Source organism: Thalassophryne amazonica, chromosome 15 (genome assembly GCF_902500255.1).
Source record: "Thalassophryne amazonica chromosome 15, fThaAma1.1, whole genome shotgun sequence".
NCBI classification, from domain to species: Eukaryota; Metazoa; Chordata; class Actinopteri; order Batrachoidiformes; family Batrachoididae; genus Thalassophryne; species Thalassophryne amazonica.
This window is the reverse complement of record NC_047117.1, coordinates 36,195,630-36,214,620: the sequence shown is the minus strand read 5'-3', so window position 1 is coordinate 36,214,620 and position 18,991 is coordinate 36,195,630. Positions and strand designations below refer to the sequence as shown.

Sequence of the window (18,991 nt, the reverse complement as noted above, 5' to 3'; positions counted from 1 at the left end):
CAAGTGTTCCAATACTTTTGGAGGGCACAGTATCCTAACCTTATCATGAGTACAAAATGAGGGTGCTATTATTACTCGTTTGTTTAAGAATGTTGAATTTTCGCTGTTGCTGCACTTTGTGTGAAATCACAGTCATATCGTATATCTTATTGATATGACAATATTGCAATACGATAATTTGGCCATATTATACAGCCCTACTGTCAACTACCTGAAAACTTTGAATATTAACTTAAATCTACATTAAAAAATGCTTAAAGTGGCAGGGGGTTAAAAGGGAGCCTCCCCAGAAGCTGAAAGGCAAAAAAGAAAAATGCACCCCCAGAAGCTGAAAGGCAAAAACAAAAAAATGTTTAAAAAGGCGGAGGGTCTGGGGGAGCTGCCCCCCCCCCCCCCCAGAAGCTGAAAGGTTTTAGCCATGCTCATGCTCCACTTTACTCAAAAAAAAAAAAAAAAAAAAAGTCTGACGGCCGTAAATGACATGGTGAGATGCAGAAGAGCTTGCACATAATATAGATGGCACTGTCCAAATACTTATGGACTCAGCTCTCACCTCCTTAGAAACAAATAAATGGGAATAAATGTCACCTAACAATGATAAGAACGTTGATAAAGACCAACTTTATACAAACCAATTTGTTGTGTTTGCTTGCGCTGGCAACATACGCACTTTTAATGGGTGTGCTTTTAGTTTTGTCTATTTTTCCATCATCCCAGCAGGCCAGCGCCTTCCAGAAACCACGCCCCCCACTCCTCCCACTGACAGACCCGTCCTCACACGGTGAACTGCGCATGCGCCTCAGACGGAGCTGCTCCTGATTCGACCGTGTATAGATCACTATATTGCAAGGTGGTCCGCTTCTAGCATAGCCCGTGTTTAATTGCACCTGCCGAGGCGGTGAGAGAGCTCATTATTTGGCAGAGAGCGGCAGGAGGCGGAGGAGCACAGTGACAGTGTAGCGTGTAGTCTGAGATTCAGCACCACAAGACCGAGGAGAGCGTCCGAATCCGGATTATCACTCTTTAACTGGGACTCGCCTGGAGAAGAAGACGTCATTTTTGTTGGAATTTAGAAAGACACCGGGCGCCGTTGCAGTTTAGGAGTCATCTGAAAGGTGCGTATAGTGAGTTGGGTGCTTTGGTTTGTCAGCCGGGTGATATTTATTTATTTTTCTTCTCCTGCTAGCAGCTTAGCATCGCCTGTGCACCCACTGACACGCTGTGCTGCTACAATTAGCTAAGGCGAGGTCCAGCTCTTTATTTCTCCCTCCTGCAACGAAATACTTAAGGTTTGCAGCTCATAGTGTCACGTCCGGTTGAAGTGTGCCTTCGCCCCGTCAGCTGAGGCTCTGCGTTCCGAGCGCTGCTGTCCGGGCTGCTGGTGCTGAAAAACGCTCCGCCGGTTCAGCCCGTGCGGAGCGCCGGCTAGGATGCTAAGCTAACGCAGGGCAGGTGCTAAGCTAATAAACACCCAAACCACTTTTAATTAAAGGAAAACAATTGTAGTTTATTAAAGCGACACGTTGTTTCGAAACGTTTATTTCGGTTTAAAAAAAAAAAATCATTCCGCCAGAACTGTTAGTTTGTTTCCAGCGCCCTTCGAACTTTGCGTCCACATTTCTTTGTCTTATATTTTCCCCATTCTTTGTTCAGTTAAAGTTAATGAACTGATTCGTTTCTGCTGTCAGTTTTACAGGTCATTACACTGTTTGCTCCAGAGACGTAAGCAGTAAGGCGAGCGTTTTGTCAGAGTCGTGTTATTTTGGTTCTAAATCGCCACACTCACTTTAATGATGAACAGCTTCACACTCGCAACTGGATTTGATTGTTTCAGTTGTTTCTCACCACTTATTTGTTCGTTACCTTTTAGTATTCAGAAGATGAACTTATGCTATTTTATGACTTTTATTTTATAGATGAAATATCTATCTGAAATATCCATCACTTTATTCAATGAAAAGTGTTAACTTTGCTTGTTTGACCAAAGATTGCAAAATGCGCAGATGTCTTTATCTGTGATATGAAGAATGTATGGAGTCAAGGGGTCTCCGTACAGAGATGTTTGGCTGTGCTGATACCTTTTGCATGCTTGTGAATGAAGTTTTGAAAGGACACGTCACACCGAAATCATAACAATTTAGATTTAGGCTGTTCGTGACCATCCGATGATACAAAAGAATTACTTTGTGCACTTTCGTGACCGGTCTCAAAGTATACGGCATTCTCAACAAACGGCTACGGAGACTGCCGAAAACAGTACTTGTGAGTAGGGATGGATATTGATAAGATTTTATCGATCGATACCATTATCGATCCAATTCCTTATTGATTCTGTTATCTATCTCTTGTGAATTTTCTGTGTACTAAAAGTAGGCTTTACAGGTTTTCTATGGCAACATTTTATTGAGTCTTAAGGTAAATAAATGTGAAATTGGTCACTAGATCCTTAAACTCTAGACATAATAAATTTTACATGGTGGATATTTTATCTTTGCACATAAATAGAAAAAAGAAAATCTGTAATTTCTGTCAAAAGCATTTCCTTTCAGACATTATTGGCATGAATGTCTTTCCATACATCTGAGCTGACCTCAGCTGTGCTGCACGACATAAAGAATGCAGGACGTCTCATTTTGGGAGGAAAAAAACATTTTAGTCGACTGTAGTTTATTGTCTGTATGACAGCGTACTTGGAAAGAGGTGTCATTTTATTTAAAGCAGCAATTTTTGAAGTTATTAATTAAGACCAGACTCAGAGCAGCACAGAATTTGGAGCTGTGCCAACGGAACGGAGGATGATTCTCGTTTCTTGACTGCAACAAGACAAGAGTCCCAGTTAGTGACTTTAATCCATATAAAAGCGAATCACGATTAACATATTTTAATGGCTTTGTGAGGGGTTAAGAAGCGGACTTGCCGCTTCTTAAGAGCAGCGAATGAAAGAACCAATGAGTCAGCGGATTGAAGCATTGCTTCATTGGTTCACACTTCAAAGTGGAGTTGCGCTGCAGAAATGGCTGTTTACAGACCCGCTGCAGGGTCTGTAATCAACGTAGAGGAATGATCATTTTCTCAACAAACACTTTCAAAAATAATGGCTGCTCTGAAGGACTTATAAGGGAATCGTTAAGCAAAAAGACTATTGATATCGGTGGGTCGATTGATTTATTTATGATACCCGAAAAGAACCGGTTCTCGATACCCAACCCTACTTGTGAGTATTCATTTTTCCAAGTGTTTCTGACAGCATTTATGTAGCTTTGAGGAACACGTCCTAACACACGCTTGAATATTGACTTGTTTTTATGTGATAACTGTTAACTTTGATGTAGTGGCGGTTGGGGATGGGACCGATCTAATCCTGGATCAGTATTGGGTTCCAATACTGACGTAATTCACATATCAGAAAATACTGATCCAACCCACGACATTTTCCAACACCGGAGAAGAGCCACTGTGAATCCGCTCAACTGCTGTTGTTTGCTCTTTGCTTTGTTTACTGCCGATTGGGAGGAGGAGAGGGGGAGGTTTTCTGAAGCTGGGTTCTTTGAGAGCTCTCTTCCGCAGTGTTCTATCTGCGGTTAGTGACAAATTTCTGCCCAGCAGAAACAGATTCTGTCCGTTGAAAGGGAAAAATTCTCCATTAAAATCCTGAGCGTGAGCGTTGATGACGCATTTTATTTTTATGGTTGAAAGGCTTTGTGTTTACCAAAAGTTCAAAGTTTGCACAGCACGAAAATAGCGAGAGAGGAAGAATAAGAGACGGAGACAGAGAGAGAGCGAGCCAGAGAGAGGCAGACAGAAGGAGAGGGAGAGTGACCTACAGAGAGAGAGAGAGTGCTGTCTTTTCTCTTTAAGTCTATAAAAATAAGGCTATAAAAGTCTATAAAAAAATAAAAGTACTTTCACCAAAACATCAAATCTAGGCTTTCATCTTAGATACACCTTCTGGCAAATTGTAGCTCAACTTTCAGGTCTTCTTTTTAAGAAAATCCTCATAAAATCAACACTGATATTAATAATATTAAAGCAAGCCCTGTTATCAGATCGGAAGAGTACCTGTATTGGCAGATATCCAAATTCAGGGATCAGATCGGAAGTGAAAAATTGTGGATCGGTGCATCCCTAGTCATGGTAAAAGCAGCAGCCACTCTCCATTGTGATAAGACACAGATACATGTTTATCATGAACACAGACTGTTAAAAACCATCTGCTAGAGGCTCAGCTTTGTGCATGCTTACAAGTGTTGTCATCAATATAACTGTGAAAAAAATCTAAGAAATAATTGTGTCATCAGGCAGCCTAAAAACAGCTGACAGTTCCACATGCACGGGTAAATCTATTACAGAGAGTAGGCTCTGGAGTCAACACACATCAAGATCCAAAATCCTACAGACTGTCTCAAAGTAAAATAAAGCCTACCAGCTCCACAGATGAGAACAAATTACAAAAGAAAGAAAAACTGAACATGGCACTCACCCGTTTGTAGAATGATTTCCAAGAGTAAATATGTGATTTTCACTATCTAAGAAGTCCTCACACACTCGGATCACGTGCGATTGGCCGCCGGCGAACAATGTCCATGTCCACTACATCTAAGAAGTCCTCATGCATGCAGGGATCATGTGCAGTCGCCAGCCAGAGAAGTGTCCTATGGCAGCTCAGCCAACATCAGCGCTTCACAAAGTTCTTTGACTATTGTGGCACATTAGATAGAAAGTCCATTATCTCCTGAAAATAACATATTCCTACTTTTTTCCAATGTAAGAAGTAATCTGCATTTTCAGGCAGCCTGTAAAAACAGGGTCGTGGTCATGGTTCCACATCCTTGTTCACGGTGGCAGTAAAATAGCGTTCTGTGATACAAACAGCAGCATCAGTACACGTTTGGATCCAATAAAATACATCAGTGACCACAAATTTTTACTTCGTGTGCATGGATAGATTTGCAATCATGAATGCTCTGATGTTGTGTTGTTAACTGGGACGTTAAATAATGACATGATGTCAATGCCTATCCAAGATGGTGCCACATGAAGGCGCCCTGGTATTCTGGTGCTCCCTGTTTTGTCTGTTTTTGTGCGTAAATCGAGTGTCATCGTGCTCCTACACCCGCGAGGAGCTTCTAAACTTCAGATCAACACCCACGGACATTACGCCAGTTTTTTTTTTTAGTGTCTGCAGCTGAACTGGTTCAGTTTTTGACCAAAAGAGTGAGACACCAGCGGAGAGGAAAACAAGCTGGAGCTCTCGTGCGCCTCAGACGAAGGGGCACGTGCACGCCCCTACCTGGGATATTTCTCTCCAACATCCGCTCACTCCACAACAAGATGGATGAGCTGGCACTGCTGATGAAGAAGAATAGAGATTTCTCCTCATATTGTGTACTGTGCTTCACGGAGACGTGGTTAAATGCACAGACACCGGACTGCGCACTCCAACTAGAGGGATTCCAACTCCTCCGTGCAGACAGAGACCGAGCACTCTCTGGTGGAAAAACTAGAGGGGGAGGACTCTGCTATATCAACAATGCCTGGTGCTCCGATGTGACTGTGATCTCCCAACACTGCTGTCTCTCTCTGGAATATCTCCTCATAAACTGCAGACCGTTCTACTCTCCACGTGAGTTTAAGTCTTTCATACTATGCTCTGTGTATATTCCACCGAGCGCGGAGAGACTTTCCGGATTCTCTTGTTATAATTCTCGGTGATTTTAACAAAGGGAATCTGTCAGGAATTACCAAAATACAAACAGTTTGTTAAATGCCCGACCAGAGAAGGGAGCACCTTAGATCATTGTTACACGACAGTGAGTGGTGCGTACTGAGCGGTGGCCCGCGCAGCTTTGGGACTCTAAGATCACGTGATGGTCCACTTGATCCCCGCATACAGACAGACTAAAACTCTCTAAACTTGTTGTGAGGACATCTAAAATGTGGAGCAATGAAGCTGTGGAGGAGCTACACGCGTGCTTGGGCACTATGGATTAGGTTATGTTTGAGGCTTCAGCAGACAGTCTAGATGACTACACGAACACTGTGACATCATATATTCATTTCTGTGAAGACAGCATCATCCCACAGCGCACCAGGATGAGATATAACAATGACAAGCCCTGATTCACACCTAAACTCCGGCAGCTCCGTCAGCAGAAAGAGGTGGCTTTCAGAGAAGGAGACAGAGACAGCTATAGAGGTGCAAAGTACAGATTTAGCAAGGAGGTGGCAAAGGCTAAATCCATGTACAGTTCACATCTGCAGCAAAGGTTCTCTGCCAACGACTCAGCCTCTGTGTGGAGGGGGTTGAAAGAGATCACCAACTACAAGCCCAAAGCACCTTGTTCTATTGACGACCTGAAGCTAGCCAACGACCTGAACGTTTTCTATTCACGCTTTGAAGACGAGGACTCACACCTCCCCACCCCCCACACAACAGGATATTCAAACACCCTGGACCTCCCCCCTCTCACCACTGCCCTCCCCCCGTTGCCCTCTCCGTCCAAGAGGAGGACGTGAGAAGACACTTCAAAAGGCTGAATCCACGTAAGACCCAGACTGTCTCTCTCCTGCCACCCTGAGACACTGTGCTGAGCTGGCCCCAGTCTTCACGGGGCTCTTCAACACCTCCCTGGAGTCATGCCATGTTCCAGTTTGCTTCAAGTCCTCCATTATAGTTCCAGTCCCCAAGAAACCACGCATCACTGGACTTAATGACTACAGGCCTGTGGCTCTCACGTCTGTAGTCATGAAGACCTTCGAACGCCTGGTTTTATCCCACCTGAAGTCCATCACCGACCCCAACCTGGACCCCTGCAGTTTGCCTACAGAGCCAACAGGTCTGTAGACGATGCCATAAACCTGGCCCTGCACTCCATCCTACAGCACCTGGACTCCCCAGGAACCTACGCTAGGATCCTGTTTGTGGACTTTAGCTCTGCATTCAACACCATCCTTCTGGCTTTGCTCCAGGACAAGCTTTCTCTGCTCCACGTGCCCGACTCCACCTGCAGGTGGATCACAGACTTCCTGACGGACCGGAGTCAGCATGTGAGGCTGGGAAAGAATGTCTTGAACACTCGGGCTCTCAGCACAGGATCTCCACAGGGCTGTGTCCTTTCCCCTTTGCTCTTCTCCCTGTACACTAACTGCTGCACCTCCAGCCATGACTCCGTAAAGCTCAAAGTTTGCGGATGACACTACCCTCATTGGTCTCATTTCAGATGGGGATGAGTCTGCCTACAGGAGGGAGGTGGACCGGCTGGTGACCTGGTGTAGCAGCAACAACTTGGAGCTCAACGCCCAGAAAACAGTGGAGATGATCGTGGACTTCAGGAAAGCCACAGCCCCCTCGCTCTCACCAACAGCCCCATCACCACTGTGGACTGTCACCGCTTCCTTGGCACCACCATCACCCAGGACCTCAAGTGGGAGTCAACCATCAGCTCCCTCATCAAGAAGGCCCAGCAGAGGATGTACTTCCTGCGGCAGCTGAAGAATGCCAAGCTGCCTGTCCAGCTGATGGTGCAGTTCTACACAGCCATCATCGAGTCCATCCTCTGCTCCTCCATCACTGTGGTACGCCGGGGCCACAGCCAGGGACAGACACAGACTGCAGCGCATTGTGGCCTCTGCTGAGAAGGTGATTGGCTGTAGCCTTCCATCTCTCCACGACCTGCACGTCTCCAGGACTCTGGGCCGAGCAGGTCGGATCACAGCCGACCCTTCTCACCCTGCACACAGTCTATCCAAACCACTCCCTTCGGGCAGGAGGCTACGGTCCATCCGGACCAGAACCTACCGCCATAAGAACAGTTTCTTGCCCTCTGCCGTTAGACTCATGAACTCCTCATAACTCAGTCACCTTAACCTTAACTCTGTCACTTTCATTTTATCACGGGTCACTTTAGACAATGTACTTTGGTTTTAATTGCACTCCTCCCACTGCACAGTTTTTTTTCTGTTCTTCTTTCTTTCTGTTTTTCTGTTGCACACAGCCTTTCAGATGTCATTTTTTATCGTATATTTCGGCACATATTGTATATTTTATCTTAGCATTTTAATTTGCTCTCTGTTTAATGTTGCACCATTATATCGAAGCAAATTCCTAGTCTGAATCCTGTTCATTGGCAATAAACTTCTTCTGATTCTGATGACCTTTTAAGGTCCTAGTGCTTATTCTCTCACTCCCATGGTCGTGGGACTTGGACTTTAACCACTGATTGAAGGTGTTGACTTTGACATCAGGTCTATATGGAGGTACTGCTGAAATGTCATGGGTGCAAACAAATGTTTACTAAAATGAGGTGTCCACTAGTGCTGCCACGATTTGTTGCCTAGTCATAATTACATTGACTATCAAAATCATTGGCGGCTAATTTAATCATAGACATCAGTTTATTGTTTAAAGCTTTGTTTTTCTCTCAATGCTGCCACTGTATCTTCCGCTGCCTTTCTTTCTTCACTGCACAGGTGCAGTAGTGGTAATTCTGTGATGTCACCAGAAAAGTTATGCCCAAACAATATCATGGCTAGCCAGCAATGAAGCTCAAAAGTTTTGAAGCATTTTAACCAGATTAAAGAGAAAAAAGTACAATATAAAATCTGCAAAGCAGAAACCTGCCTTCCACAGCAGTGCAACGGCAATGCAGGAGCATCTGAGAAGGAAGAACATTGTAGTTGATGCTGAGCAAGCGAGACAGCCGTCTCGGTAAGGTAATTGGATAGTTAGCCACTAACATTAACATCTATAGTGAGCTACTTACTTAGCTGTAATCGTTAACACTAGCGATGACAATTTCATTAGCCTTAGCACACATATGTGTTTGCTGTAATGTTATAACAGTGGTGTCATGTTTGAATAGGAAATGTGATAATGCTATGTTATGGTGCTTGAAAATATCTTTCCTCTTCAATAGACAACTGTTACCAAGAAAAAGTTGAATGAACTATCATAATTGTCTTTATTTTTAGGTAACACATACCTTAAACACTTCAAGCTTGAAGCTAATGATGGTTATATAAGCGGGAGTGCACATAAATGGTACTCATTGTGCTCGTGTGTGCTAAACATCATCATGCACAGCAGAGGGAAACACTTTTCCTACAATCTGTCATTGTTTTCCTCTTATGAAGTGCGCCCCTTGTGTTTTCTGCTGTGCATCACTTATTTTTAGCATGTAGAAGCAGCATGATTACCACTTATGTGCATGCCTGTATATATAGCAGAGCATGCTGGTTCGATAAGTCACAATTTACGTATGATACGATTAGTCAATCACAAAAATAATCAATGACTAGTCGATTATCAAAATAATAATTTGTGGCAGCCCTAGTATACACCGAGTGATGTTCACTGAATCAGCTGACTTCTGTTTGCTAAATCATGGATATTCTCAAGAGGTCATCACAGTTATACCAGTTACATGACAGAAATATTCACTACCTGGTTATCACTAAATCGATTATCTGCGTCTGTGAGTCTGTGCATTAGTAATGGTAGAAATAGAGTTGCCTGACACGTATCCTCGTAAAAGTCAAATGACTGAATTAAGTGGTCCTCCCATCAAAGCCACCAGACTGAGTCTGTTTGAATGTGTGTTGAAAGTGCGGACTTCAACCAACATCACAGTTTTTTTTTAATTCTGTTGATAAGCTTAGTATAACTTGAATAAGGCCCCATTCATGAAAAAAAAAAAAAAAAAAAGTTTATCATCCCCGCCCACATGCCGAAATCAGCCCGCATCAACTTTTTTTTTTTTTGGGCAAATTTCACTGATGGCTATACAGCTGGTGCAACAACTGACATGTCCGCTAGGTGGCGAGTGTGCTTTGGCCAAAGACTTAATACTGTTTGTGTAAGTTTTTTATTTAAGATGCATGCATAAATTGTGTGTAACCCAACTTATTTGAACACGTTAATGCCCTGGTCACACAGCAGTTGCCGATAGCTGGATGAAGGAATAAAAGTCAAAAATCAACAACCACCCACTTGTAGAATGATTTTCAAGATTAAATGTATAAAGTCCACTCTTTCCAAGAAAGTAATCACGCACTGCAGCAGGGGTAAGCACATTTTAGGGCAGTGGCATCTGTAGCTGTCGGGGCAGATGTTAGTGTTTTCTGTAGCCTGTCGGGGCAGATACCAGTGTTTTCCATATCTGCCATGGCAGATGCCAACCAACAAGGTGATACGGCACAAATAAAGTGCAGAACCAGGTAAGCAGACGACAACAAAATAAAATCAACAAAACACGGACAGTTTTTGAATTTGAGAATAGAGTATATAGGAGTGTGGTATCATGCGTGTACCTGAATGAGACAGCGGATGCGATATTAATATAATAGAAGTAGAATAGCATATATAATATTGTGTAGTATAGTATTATCTTTCAATGTACACGCAGTATACGAGTAAAAATAATTATTAATTTGACCCTCGAGGTTTTTGCTCTTTGTGAAATCATTTTTCTGTATGCGCAGTAAAACTGTAAGCACCCCAAAATAAAACTTTAGAAATGTGTTGAAATTTCCTTACCATTTACAAAATACCTTAAAAAAATTTATTTGGGGAAATTTTGGAAGACCTGAAATGATATTAAAATGTTAACTTTCACAGGGGGCTAATAATTTTGTCATTTGTATCTGCCGTTAGTATAGGCCTAAACAGTACAGTTATACAAAATTAATTATCAGTGACTACTCACCATTTTGTATTACCAATGTAGCTGTGGGGGATGATCGTGTCATGTTTATTCAAAATGACAATTATGCATTGCAGCTTGTGGCTCTAACTTCCGTGGGTTGCGAGTAATTGCATTATCATCTTCTTCTTCCGTGGCATTTAATGGCAGCCAGCATCCTTCTTGTTGCATTGCTGTCACCTTCAGTCTGTTACATGCATTATTGTGATAGTACAATAGAATTAAAATCTCTATCATAGGCATTTTGTATCGTTTATATCGCCCATTATACTGCATTTGTGCAGATAGACTTACAGTTATGAATACTTTGATGTTTTGTTGCTAACAGGATGTTGATAATGTGTGACATTTCCTTTTTCCTCAAATGTGCACAACCCCCTGAGGATGGCATGACATAAAACGTTCTTAAGCCTTTGTCCCACCGAAATAAGACATGAATAATGAGCCAGGCATGGTGTGTAGTGATTATTTGCAGAATGACCACGTTTTCATCCTGTATCCTGGTCCCACCAAATAAAGGATGAATAATGAGCTACGCAGCATTTTTTTTTTTTTTTTTTTTTTCTTTTTCCAAGAGAGGGTTTCTTCAACTATCACAGGAGAATGGTGGCTCTTAGAGGCATTATCTTCAATTAATGAGGCTCCTCTCTGAGCGTGGTGCCAATTTCAAGATGTTCAAAATTTAGCAAAAACAGCTTGGGGCAGTTTGTGTACGAGGTACTACGACGACTTAGAGGCATGTGCGTGGTGCTTATGAGGCTGGTAAAATCCCATTATCCCAGCGCCTGGCAGCTACGCAGGACCTGAGAGGCTATTTTTGGAGTGGCTGCCCTCTTGCACACTACAATTCCACCTGCTCTGTGCACTGGACACTGTATATAAAATAATTATTTTGTAGCAGATTAATCATTTTCTGCCAAACCATAGATGTTGAAAACACTTCTTATCGCTTCTGGATTCACAGAGGATAGAAGGAGAGTGCGCCAAAGACCGATTTTTGAAGACATAACACAAAGTTAAAAGTTGTATTACAATGACTTGTATGCTGCAGAAGAAAAATATTATTTTTTTAAAGTGATGCACATGAGTTGCAGCAGTATATAATAAAAGCGGCCACCTCATTGCCTATGCAGAACGGCAACATGCGCACAGAAGAGTGAATTATTTATTTTTTTATTTTTTTTGCAGAAATAAACAGATGAACACAAAGTTAAAAGTGGGATCACAAAATGATCTGTGTATAAAGCCAGGGAAAAAATAAAGCCAGCAAGCCACGGATGGAAAGGAAGCCAGTGAGAAGGAACACAGAGGTGACTGTCCAGGAATGCAGAACAGCAGTGCGTGCCCAAAAGAGTGATTTTACAGAATAGACGAATATAAAGTTAAAAGTGGGATCACAATGTTTTGTGTTTAAAGGTGCAGAAGAAATAATGCCAGCAAGTTGCAGAGCCAGTGAGGGGCATGGAGGCGGCTGTCCAGGAATGCTTGGTTCAGTTCTAGCTGGTCTGGTGCATTACAGGTGGACAGCGGCCTGGCGCACAATGGCGGGACTGTACTGGAGCATCTATTTTTGGACTGCATTTAAAAACTGACATCTTTAAATGCTGCTATGATTTGAAAACCAACACTTTAAAGGGACCAGGTGTGAGAGGGCTGGAGGTTTGGCCCAAACCCACATGGTGTTATCATGGCGCTATCACAGCACTACGTGGCTTAGCGTGGCTGATAAGAGCCATTTGAGGCTCTAATGACAGGTCGGTCGTGGCTCACTAGAGGCTGCTATGTGGCACTTGCGGGGTACAGAGAGGCACATAGAGGCACTTTAGTAGTGGATACGTGATAGATGAAAACGTGGGTCACTCTTCGAATAATCGCTGACACACCCATGTGTGGCTCATTATTCACAGCTTATTATTCGGCCATGACCCAACCCTCATGACCATAGTTGAGAGTAGGAACGAAGATTAACCAGTCGATCGAGAGCTTCGCCTTTTGGCTCAGCTCCCTTTTCGTCACAACTGTACGGTAGAGTAAATGCAGTACCGCCCCTGCTGCACCAATTCTCTGGCCAATCTCATGCTCTATTGTCCTTTCACTCGTTAACAAGACCCTGAGGTACTTGGGGCAAGACCACATTCCCTACCCGGAGTAGGCAATCCATCGGTTTCCTGCTGAGCACTATGGCCTCAGATTTAGAGGTACTGATCCTCATCCCAGCCACTTAACTCAGCTGCGAACCGATCCAGTGAGTGTTGGAGGTCACAGGCCGATGAAGCCAACAGGACCACATCATCTGCAAAAAGCAGTAATGAGACCCTGAGCCCACAAAACTGAAAACCCTTCCCCCCCCCCCCGACTATACCTGTCCATGAATATCACAAACAGGATTAGTGAGAATGCGCAGCCCAGGCGGAGTCCAACCTCCACCGGAAACAAGTCTGACTTACTGCCGAGCACCCAAACACAGCTCTTGCTTTGTGAATACAGAGATTGCATGGCCCTGAGAAGGTACTCCCTCTCTCCATACTCCTGCAGCATCTCCCACAGTATCTCCCGGGGTACCCGATCATACACCTTCTCCAAGTTTACAAAACACATGTAGACTGGATGGGCATACTCCCAGGCTTCCTCCGGGATCCTTGTGAGAGCTTGTCGGTTGTTCCACGACTGGGACGGAACCCGCATTGTTCCTCTTCAGAGGTTCGTCTACTGGCCGAACCCTCCTTTCAGCACCCTGGAGTAGAATCAGGTGGATCCGTGAATTTTGAAGGTTATCAATCTGTAATATGTATAAAATGGACACAATATGCTATATCTATCTCTATATTGATCGCTCTATTTCTTTTATCTATATCTATCTATCTGTCTGTCTATTTCTATCTACCCATCTTCATCTCTATTTCTATCTATCTTCATCTCTGTCTCTCTATATCTAACTATCTTCATCTAGCTGTCTCTATATTTCTCTTTGTGTCTATATGTATCTGTCTCTCTAGCTCTATATTTCTCTGCCTGTCTATCTCTGCCTGTCTGTCTCTGTCTCTCTAGCTCTATATTTCTCTGCCTGTCTATCTCTGCCTGTCTGTCTCTGTCTCTCTAGCTCTATATTTCTCTGCCTGTCTGTCTCTGTCTCTCTAGCTCTATATTTCTCTGCCTGTCTGTCTCTGTCTCTCTAGCTCTATATTTCTCTGCCTGTCTGTCTCTGTCTCTCTAGCTCTATATTTCTCTGCCTGTCTGTCTCTGTCTCTCTAGCTCTATATTTCTCTGCCTCTCTAGCTCTATATTTCTCTGCCTCTCTAGCTCTATATTTCTCTGCCTCTCTAGCTCTATATTTCTCTGCCTCTCTAGCTCTATATTTCTCTGCCTGTCTGTCTATGTGCGTCTATTAGTCCAGCAGTTAAGGAATAGAATCGTGCACTTTTTTTACAAAAGCGCCAAACTTTGTCCAGGAACTCTTTAGGTTATATTAAGTCATGTCAAAGCAGGAGAAATTTGATTTTAGCCCTGTATCCTGCTTTTTTAAAAGGGTGTTTGCATGGTTGCAGAAAGGTCTTGTCTCAGAGTGATGCTGAAAAACTAATTCATGCATTTATTTCCTCTAGGCTGGACTATTGTAATTCATTATTATCAGGTTGTCCTAAAAGTTCCCTAAAAAGCCTTCAGTTGATTCAAAATGCTGCAGCTAGAGTACTGACAGGGACTAGCAGGGAGAGAGCATATCTCACCCGTGTTGGCCTCTCTTCATTGGCTTCCTGTTAATTCTAGAATAGAATTTAAAATTCTTCTTCTTACTTATAAGGTTTTGATAATCAGGTCCCATCTTATCTTAGGGACCTCGTAGTACCATATTACCCCATTAGAGCGCTTCGCTCTCAGACTGCAGGCTTACTTGTAGTTCCTAGGGTTGTAAGAGTAGAATGGGAGGCAGAGCCTTCAGCTTTCAGGCTCCTCTCCTGTGGAACCAGCTCCCAATTCAGATCATGGAGACAGATACCCTCTCTACTTTTAAGATTAGGCTTAAAACTTTCCTTTTCGCTAAGGCTTATAGTTAGGGCTGGATCAGGTGACCCTGGACTATCCCTTGGTTATGCTGCTTTAGACGTAGACTGTGGGGGGGTTCCCATGATGCACTGTTTCTTTCTCTTTTTGCTCTGTATGCATCACTCCGCATTTAATCATTAGTGATCGATCTCTGCCCCCTTCCACAGCATGTCTTTTTCCTGGTTCTTTCCCTCGGCCCCAGCCAGTCTCAGCAGAAGACTGCCCCTCCCTGAGCCTACTCCTGCTGGAGGTTTCTTCCTGTTAAAAGGGAGTTTTTCCTTCCCACTGTAGCCAAGTGCTTGCTCACAGGGGGTCGTTTTGACCGTTGGGGTTTTTCATAATTATTGTGTGGCCTTGCCTTACAATATAAAGCGCCTTGGGGCAACTGTTTGTTGTGATTTGGCGCTATATAAAAAAAGGTTGATTGATTGATTGATGGTTATAATACAGTGTATATTTTGCTATTCATATGGCAATACAATCATATTGTTATTATGTAGGGGGCCAGTGATCAAGATTGGACATTGTTAAGCTGTAGAGAGTGGCTACTGCAACTAGTGCAAAGCTATACTGAGCTTATGTCATCATGTATCGTCCGTCGTGCGGTGTCATACGTCGTCTCACATCCTTATACATTAGCAGGGTGGTATGTTTCAAAATGGAAAGAGGTACAGGTACATTTGAGGCCTGTAGGGATCTTTAACAGGCCTCTACCTCTGAGAAATAAAATTAGGTCACTGTGATCTTCCTAGCATGAAAGCCGTAGAGAGTAGTTCATTAAAAATATTCATGAAATATTTGTGCATATCTAGGAAGTTTGCCAACCAGGTATTTACAGTGTTTTCAGTTAAAAAAAAAAAAATGGTGATAATCATCTTAATACCAATAACATAAAATAATGACAACAACAACAATAATAATAATGGTTATGGCCATAAAAAAAATTGATTTCTTGTAATTAATAAAAAAAGCATTTCTTTCCGTTTAAACACTGTTTTAGAGTGTAAATATGTTAGAGTGCATGAGTAGCATCTTTCCTTTGCCCTATGCTCGCAAACAGCTATATTGCATAGGTATATTGATATTCACAATGAGTTAAACAATATTTAGTCACTTACCCTAGATTAATGCTTTTTTTTTAAGAGTGTAAGCACATTGAAGTACATTCGAAGCATCCCTACTTAGCCTTAATACATTTTTCATAACCTTCAAGTTTATATTATGAACTTAAAAAGACATTTGGATGAGAGTTTGTCATGAATTATATGCTGTAGAAGGCTGAAAATGGTTATTCTCTTAAACCCAAGTTTTTAGAGTGTAGATGTTTATGGATTCAATGTCTCCCGCTCTTATATACTTCAGGACACTATAAAGTACCTCTGATAAAGTTTTGGCGCTTTTGTATAAAGTGCATGATTCCCTTAGCCGCCGGACTATATCTATATATGTTTCCATCTCTATCTATTGATCTCTAGCTCTATCTTATCTGTCTCCATTTCTATCTGTCTGTATATCTCCATCAATCAATCTCTATATCTGTCCACCTATCTTTCGATCTCTCTCTCTCTCCATCTCTATTTCTATCTGTCTCTATATCTCTATCTAGCTCAATCTATCTATCTATCTAGCTCTGTCTATCTATCCATCCATCTTTATCTGTCTATATCTGTCCATCTCAATCAGTCTATCTTTATATCACCATCTATATCAATCTATCACCATCTCTATCTCTATCTGTCCATCTCCATCAGTCTATATCTGCCTCCATCTCTGTCTATATATATCTCTCTATCTCCATCTCTATCTTTTGCTGCTATCCTTCTCTAGCTATCTATCTCTACCTATATCTGTCTGTCTCTATGTATATCATCCATCTCTATCTGGGTGATTCTTTAACTGCGGGCACTATTGGCCTTATAAATGTAATTTCCACCACACCATTGCCTTACAATATACAGCACCTTGGGGCAACTGTTTGTTGTGATTTGGCGCTAGATACATGTGCTCTGATGTCACTGTTTATCTCCATAGAAACTACCCAAACAATCTTTCATACAAATTGTTTAGGGACATTACAGTGTTGTGGTGGAAATTACGGCAATAGTGTGGGACAACTACATTTTGTTTTAAAAAAATCACAACAGTTGTATGACATTGAATACCCCAATTATGTTTTGATTATTTTACTGATATTTTATTCAGAGATATTTTAAAACATTAGAAAAAATGTTTCTTTACCATTCATTTTTATCATTGAAGATCAAAAGTCTGGGTGTGGGACAAGCACAAAACGGCAATATTTGCATATAATGGTGCTGAAAAAAGGTGAAAAAGTCATCATAGACTACTAGAACAAATTTCTTAACACACTTTCATTGTAAAGATAACTATAAAAGTGTGAAATTTCCCCTTTTTTCTGTTTTTCATACAATATGATCAAAGGGCATAATAAGTGCCCGTAGTCTAAGAATCACCCATCTATCTCTTTCTATCTATCTATAACTCTCTCTCTCTCTAGCTCTATATCTATCTTTATCTTTCTATGTATATATCTCTGTCTATCTCTATCATTATCTATCTCTAACTCTATGCATCTATCTATCTCTATATCTTATCTGTCTCTGCCTCTCATCTATCTCTATATTTATCTATCTATGTTTATATCTCTCTCCATGTCTCTCCGTCTATCTATATCTATCTCCATCTCTAGCTTTTGCTGCTATCCTTCACTATCTATATCTTTATGTATATATCTCTACCTATATCTACCTGTCCCTATGTATATCTATTTATCTCTATCATCTGTCTCTTTCTGTCTCTATGTATCTCTAGCTATCTATCACAATTATATCTATTTATCTAACTGTCTGCCTATCTATCGCTCTGTCTGCCTATCTCTCTGTCTCTAACCCTATGCATATGTCTTTCTATCTCATCTATCTATCTCTATGTTTATATCTATCTCTATATCTCTGAATTTGTCTCTATCTCTATATATCATTCTATCTATCTGTATCTCCATCTCTGTCTGTCTGTCTATACATATGTACATACATACAGTAGTGTTCAGAATAATAGCAGTGCTATGTGACTAAAAAGATTAATCCAGGTTTTGAGTATATTTCTTATTGTTACATGGGAAACAAGGTACCAGTAGATTCTCACAAATCCAACAAGACCAAGCATTCATGATATGCACACTCTTAAGGCTATGAAATTAGGCTGTTAGTAAAAAAAAAAAAAAAAGTAGAAAAGGGGGTGTTCACAATAATAGTAGCATCTGCTGTTGTCGCTACAAACTCAAAACTATTATGTTCAAACTGCTTTTTTAGCAATCCTGTGAATCACTAAACTAGTATTTAGTTGTGTAACCACAGGTTTTCATGATTTCTTCACATCTGCGAGGCATTAATTTTGTTGGTTTGGAACCAAGATTTTGCTCGTTTTCTAGTGTGCTTGGGGTCATTGTCTTGTTGAAACACCCATTTTAAGGGCATGTCCTCTTCAGCATAAGGCAACATGACCTCTTCAAGTATTTTGACATATCCAAACTGATCCATGATACCTGGTATGCGATATATAGGCCCAACACCAGAGTAGGAGAAACATGCCCATATCATGATGCTTGCACCACCATGCTTCACTGTCTTCACTGTGAACTGTGGCTTGAAATCAGAGTTTGGGGGTCGTCTCACAAACTGTCTGCGGTCCTTGGACCTAAAAAGAATAATTTTACTCTCATCAGTCCCCAAAATATTCCTCCATTTCTCTTTAGGCCAGTTGATGTGTTCTTTGGCAAATTGTAACCTCTTCTGCACGTGTCTTTTATTTAACAGAGGGACTTTGTGGGGGATTCTTGCAAATAAATTAGCTTCTCACAGGCGTCTTCTAACTGTCACAGCACTTACAGGTAACTCCACACTTGCTTTGATCATCCTGGAGCTGATCAATGGGTGAGCCTTTGCCATTCTGGTTATTCTTCTATCCATTTTGATGGTTGTTTTCCGTTTTCTTCCACGCATCTGTTTTTTTGTCCATTTTAAAGCAATGGAGATCATTGTAGATGAACAGCCTATAATTTTTTGCACTTGCGTATAAGTTTTCCCCTCTCCAATCAACTTTTTAATCAAACTACGCTGTTCTTCTGAACAATGTCTTGAACATCCCATTTTCCTCAGGCTTTCAAGAGAAAAGCATGTTCAACAGGTGCTGGCTTCATCCTTAAATAGGGGACACCTGATTCACACCTG

At 41.9% G+C, this 18,991-nt stretch overlaps 1 protein-coding gene across 1 annotated transcript in view; it reads left to right on the top strand.

Annotated features, from left to right (window-relative positions):
• Positions 1 to 834: 834 nt before the first annotated feature.
• The window catches only part of ctnna2 (catenin (cadherin-associated protein), alpha 2), a 1,141,281-nt gene continuing 1,123,124 nt past the window's right edge, over positions 835 to 18,991 (top strand). The window contains exon 1 of the mRNA XM_034187601.1: positions 835 to 1,115. The gene's annotated coding sequence lies outside the window, so the exon portion shown is untranslated. The remainder of the gene's footprint in view (positions 1,116 to 18,991) is intronic.